This window comes from Sylvia atricapilla, chromosome 7 (genome assembly GCF_009819655.1).
Source record: "Sylvia atricapilla isolate bSylAtr1 chromosome 7, bSylAtr1.pri, whole genome shotgun sequence".
Classification (NCBI taxonomy): Eukaryota; Metazoa; Chordata; class Aves; order Passeriformes; family Sylviidae; genus Sylvia; species Sylvia atricapilla.
Genome location: NC_089146.1, coordinates 18543468 through 18549955, shown reverse-complemented (window position 1 = coordinate 18549955; position 6488 = coordinate 18543468).

Here is a 6488-nt window from a genome sequence, read left to right as displayed (position 1 = left end):
CACGGGGGGAGACAGCGGTCTCAAAAACCGTGGTGAGTGTACGGTCAAGAACCGGAGATAGGGGAGCAGGGCTTGAGCCTTGGGGAACGGCCGAGAGCCGGGAAATAGACTGCGTCCGAGGAGACGCGGGGCACCGTCTGAAGAACTGCGGAAATACGACGTGGAAATACGACGAAGCGAGCCGCGGAGACGCGATCGAGAGTCGTGGGAGAGCCACTGCCTCGAGCGGGAGAGATAGGCCAAAAAGAATAGTGAAAAATACGCTGTGGAAGATACGCGCCGCGGAGCGTAACACGCGCGAAACTCCGCACATAGACCGTGCGGTAACAGCGAGATTGTGAATTTTAAAAAGAGGTAAAATACAGACATCTTAGCTCACGCATTTCAGCTGACGAAACAGCGATAATACGTGTGTGGGCACTTACACTGTGCAAACGGGATAAAACGGGATAAAAGGAAATTGAGAACTTGTATTGCTATAGCGTAGAAAACAGCCTGAGAGTACACGAACAAACATAGAAAGGTGGGACGGACTGGAGCAGTTTTTGTAGGCAGCGGCCATAGGAGAGGAAGATATGGCAGCCACAAAATCATTATAAAATACCTACATGGTATTTTATAAGAAATTAGTTTAAAAAATTACAGTCTGCTGAAGGGACCGCAGCTGCTGCGGCAATACCTCCCGCGGGCTGCAGAGACCTCTCGGTCAGTACCTCCTGTGTCTGCAGGTCCTTTTCTCTTCCCCCTCCCCACGAACGACGGAAAAGTTAGTTTTTAATTCCGCTCTCCGTGTTGAAAAGACTGTTAAAAATGTGGCAGCCGCTATGAGACTGGTTTCACCGTCAGGCAGGCGAAGACGCGCGGGGGCGGGAGCAGAGCGCCGGGAAATGGACTCTGCTCCCGGCGCCGCTGTGAAATGGCTCCGGCGGCACTCGGGGGCCCCGGGCGGTGCGGGGCGGCCGCGGCCGCTCCCCGGGAAGCCGCGGGGCTCCGCCCGGGTGGGTTTCGTCCTGCAGAAAGCCCCGGGCCCCGCTCGCTTCGCAGCTCCGTAGGGAACGGCGGCTCTGCAGGCGGCAGGCGGCGGACACCGTTTCCTGCTCCCCGCTCCTTTCCGGAGCTGAAGGCTCCGATGCCGCTCCCCCATCCCCGCCTGCCCTCGGCGCGGGATTTTCAACAGCCCCGGCGGCTCTGCCGGGCGCGCCCTGCATCGGCGGGGCTCCGGCGGCGGGAGCCACCGGCGCTTTGTGCCTTTTGAACCTGTTCTGTATTTGGTCTCGGTATCCTCTCCCTTTGGCTACATACGGCCTTTAGCGGTTTTTCTGTTTTGCTCTTCCCCCTGGGGCAGACAGGGATGCAGCAGCCACCGCTGCCCGGGCACTGCAGAGTGAGGAATCCAACCCCGATGGATGCGAGCACAACGCGGCGGCCTTTGGTTCTTCTTTTGCCACGCGGTGGCTGCAAGGGGGAAGCGGCCGGAGTTTTCTTTCTCCTTCCCTTGAGGACTTTCTCCCGAGTCTCAATTATTTGGACCCTAAAATAATGGTGATTTATCTCAATTTCCCCTAGAGATATTGGACATTATTTTTATTTTTCTCATGCTGCCTCTGTGTCAGTGACATGATTAGATTTAATAGGTTTTGTGGATCGTAATTGTTTTTTTATTTATCTTGTCCCAAATTTAATAGATTACCGGTAATAGCCTAAATAAGATGCAAATTGCTTTAACATCAAAACATATGAGCTTCTTCAAATTAATAAAAAAGTGGGAGATGTTGTGACAGGTAGAAGAATTATAAAAGAAAGGCCACATAAAATCAGGCCTGCTCTATTAAATTAATAGCTAGCCTGGGGTCTCTTCTAAGTGTAGTTAAGCAATTTGCAAGTTCCCATGTGAGAACAATCTTGGTATGAAAGGTTCCTTGACACAAGAACCTGTTCTTGGGTTGAAAACTAAGTGCATCTGTTTATAAACAATAAGATTTAAGATCTGTTGCATGAGAACCCAAAAAGGAAAAATGTAAACAACCTGAATCTTAGCCTGTACACACAAATCCCCTTCTGACCAATAAATTCAGTGGTAAGAAAACTACCAGCCAATAGGTGCTGCACAGGAGGTCTGTGAAAGCTGTATAAAACAAGTGATGTGAATAAAGAATTGGCTTCTCCCGCACGAAGAAAATGGAGTCTCGGCTAACTTACTACAGTATTTCTCAGAATGTATTTTTATTTATCTTTGTAAATGCAGTGTCTTATACCTCAGAATTAAACCTTGACATGAGAAGAAGGATGTTCTCTCTTTTCTTTCCTCTATCAGAGAAAGTATATTGGCATCAAGCTTCATTGAGCCTCACAGGTCTAACAGCCTTTCCTGCAACTTTGTAACACACTTCCAAGGCAAGAAGAGTAAAAATATGTTTGTCACAACCCAAATTTAGAGCAATTGCTGATCATAATCAGATGTTTTAAACTAACAGTCCTTGGGTAGATGTTTTTGTAGTATGGCACAGTGTTCTCTGGCATGATTCTATGCTTTCCAACAGCAAACTGCAAACTTTCATAGTCTTGGGCACTTGTCTCTAGTAACAGACAAAAGAAGATGCTTAGTCTGAAATTAGCATTTCTGTTAGCTATTTTAAGTTCCTTGTTGCTGACTACAGCCAGCCTTTTGACAACTACAAGAGCAGTGGAAGTAAGGCAGTGTTACCATCAGCAATTCTGCTGAAGATAATGCAATTTCAAATTTGGAGATGATTCAGTGGTGCAGATTTAAGCTGTAATCTCCCCAGCTAAAACGTCATAAACATTATAAAGGTGAAGGCTTACTACTTAAAATGAAAACACAGGCCTTGAAGTCATACTATTGTATACTCCCTCTCTTTTTGATTCTCTCAACTCAGTGTGATGAAACTGTACCTTAGTCACTTCTGGCAAGGGTCTCTTAATGACTCGATTTTCCCACCAGAAAGAGAAAGGAGGAATAGAACTTAAGATACACCAAAGGACTGACATCTGATGTAATCTTGTTTTCATGAGTTCATATATTCAGCTGTTAATGAACAGTTATGAACAGGCATGTTAGCTTTATTTAAAGCATTGACACATGGAGTTTTTAAACAAGTCCAGATAGCAGATGAGGATAGATGGACCATGAACATCCTAACCTTGCATGTATTAAAAATGATTTATATGTGTATGACCCACTCTAAAATGAATATGATAATTTCCTACTCCACCAAAGGCTGGTCTGGGGGCTGTGTTCACTGGCACCCTGGATTTGCCTCAACAGCCATGTCAGCATGTGCTGAAGAAGTGCCTTTTGCAGTTTGATGCTCTGCTGCTGCTCCAGGAAGCAGCTGTTTAGGCTGCAAGGTCAAGGCAGGAGTGTGGACAAAGCACTAATGGTGAACGTTTCATAGCTGGGGGTGGGGGGTCAGATGATCTGAGCTTTTGAAAGCCATTTTTTAGATCCTGTCCACATCAAACCTCCTTGTTGCAATTGGAACGCCATTCGTTCCCGGGAAATAACTGTGCAGGGCCACGAGATGGCGTGCACTAATTTCTTTTGGCTGAATTTACAGGCTGAGACTCAGCAACGAGGGTGGTTGGTTTCTGTCCCCCCACAGCAGCAACTGTAGTCAAATGGATGCCAGCTGGATGCAGAATGATGGCACTTGGGAACTGTAAAACCAACTGATCTGAAGGCAGAAATGGGCTGAGCTTAAGCTATTTCTAAGTCTCAGAGTTTTGTTGGCAGTTTGCTGACAAGTCAAGCTAACCGTGGGACTGGGTGAAAGTTCTGAAGAAAGCAAATCCTTATAGGCAGCGACTTGTTTGAGATGCTGTAATGCTGAAGGAGAGGCCTGGATAATAGCTCCAACCTCTCCGTGATCTACGTGCTAATTATGCAATTAAGTCAAAGGCGGCAAGATAAGGATCAGGGATGTTTGATTGTGGCACCCTGTCTTCCTTGATTATACACAGGCTTTGTCTGGACTAGTCAAACAAGCGTTCACAATCACTCTCTAACATGGAGTCTAGCTGGCACTAAGCTCAGATTTTTTGGTTCTTCACTTGAATTCAGACACCTAGACTCTGTTTCATTTTAGATCTGAATCCTGTAATATCAGGCAAGAATCAGACTGCAGACGTGTTTCTTAATTTTTAAGTGTCTGTAGTCCATAACTCATTCTGTAATCCTCCTCTGTACATTCTTCATGGTAGTACCAAGGCTTAATATATTATTTGTGCAGTCTAGCACAGTGTCTCACACTGTGGTGTGCCTCCTAGTAAAAACCTGTGTAGGTCAGAAAACTAAAAATTTCAAATTGATTTCCCTCTAATATCTGTGTAGAAATGTTTGGTTTTTTTTTTTTTTTTTTTAGCTGCAGTCAGAGTCAATACCTGCCATAGCACAGTTTTAAAGTTAAACACCTAAAGTGCAAGAGCTAATCTCAAAATAAACCAAAACCAAATCCATGACCTCAACCAAACAGAAGACTTCATTTAGCTCACGTGAATCTCCAGCACTCCTGCCCTGCAGCCCTGGCAAAAGAGTTACAGGATAGTGATCTGCCATTTTATGGAATATCTGAGATTTGCAGATGGTGGCTAGAGAGCTACTGAGCTGAGCCAGCAACAAACACTCTTTTTCCTGAAGCCTCAATTCATGTTTGTCCTTAGGCCAGGGTGCAGTTGGCAATTCAGAATTTTACTGGGTAGATGGCTGATACTTACGAATGGCCTGTGCACATCATTTCAGTTTAGTAACAAAGTTCTGGGTTTGTGCACGTGAAACTGCATCAAGACTTAAGAGTTCAAAGGCCAGAACACGGCACATGGAGACCTGCTCTGGGTGGAAGGGTGAGGTTTTGTTACTTTACTCACAGGAGGAGAGTGCAGTCTCTGTCCACTGGCCACACACCTGCCTCTGCTGCCCTTCTTGCACCTGGAAAGGAAAAATTCTGTCCTAGGAGGAGACTGCAAACATTACTCTGCACTGACAAAATGACTGTGACCCTATCAAATAATCACATTCACAGCCTTGAAACTTTTGTCCTACAGGATCAAAAGTTATGTTTCATCCTTAGTTGTGCAATGTGAAATTTTTACTCTCTCTGAACTGTTTCCTTTATTAGGTTCACAGTTAATCCATCTTAAAAGCTGCATTCCAGCATTGCTCAGCTCACCCACAAGAGAGAGCTTCAACAACCACAGAGGTCAAGTTCACCTTGGGCAACCAGGCAAGCCTATTCTGCCAACAAAACAACATTTTAATAACAATCCCCTTGTCTGACAGCTGTTTGCTCTGCCAGCAAGTGGTTGCATATTCACATACTTTGTTCATGGCCCTTGCAGCTTAGGTGAGCTATGAAACTCCAACAGAAGCTAAAAACATAGGAAACATGAGTGAAGTCAAACTGCAAAACCCACACTCAACATAGGCTTGCTAGATATGTAAGAAAAGCCTGCAGTGGATAATTATAGCATTAGCAAAAGCAACACAGAGCTATGAGCTTTGTGTTTGATGAGGGGCACTGGAGGTAATGGGACTCACTGAGGGTTGACTTGTGTGGACCGTCTGATGTGCAGAAAGGACATTAGAGCACTGCCCAGGTCCTGCTTCCTGAACACATCTTTTTCCAGCCCTCAGAGTTCATCTGCCAACATCCTCTGCTGGCTGCTTTCAAGAACAAACAGTTCATTTCAGTGATCGTGCTCCTAAATGAATGATGGAGACAAACAGCAATCTTCAGCAAAGCTCACTATATTCTCAGTTGGCATAATAGAAATAGCTTCCAGTTCTTGGTACCATAGAGAGCAGACAGACACTTCAATAGCTAAGACTTTGCAGTGACCATTTTGCTGCCATCTCACCATTATCTTTCAAGCTGATTTCCCCTGAAATTCTGTTTAGTGAGTTTTCAAAAGAGTCTTTAAAATCAAACTGAAGATTTTAAACCTCCCATCCAGGCATTTCTAAGTACCTACCCATTGCACAGGCTTGAAGCTGTGCACATACCATAAACAGTGCTTACACACATGAAAGAAAGAATCAGGGAACTGAAGCTGACTCAGAGGAATAGTGCAGCTTCTTTAAGAAACATCAGAACTTGTAAACAAAAATTGCGATTTTTGCAAACAGCAGTTCAGCATTAACTGAGTCATCAGTCAAGTATTATCAACTACAATGCTAAAAGCTAGAACTGTAAGAAAAGATATGAAAAGCTATTTCACAATACTGCTTATGCCCTCAGGTAAATATGTGTTCACATGAAACAGGAGAAGAAAAAGCCTGGTCTCAGGCATTGACACTGCTTTACTAATACTCAGACATCTGACAATAGTAGATGTTTCTGTAGACATAAGCAGTACTTGGGTGAATCCTTAAAGAGAGCAACTACAACTTCTGTAAAAAAGAAAGCAACTGGAAGTCTTTGTATTGCCAAATAACATGCCATGTACTAGAAATGACTGAATTTGTGAAACAA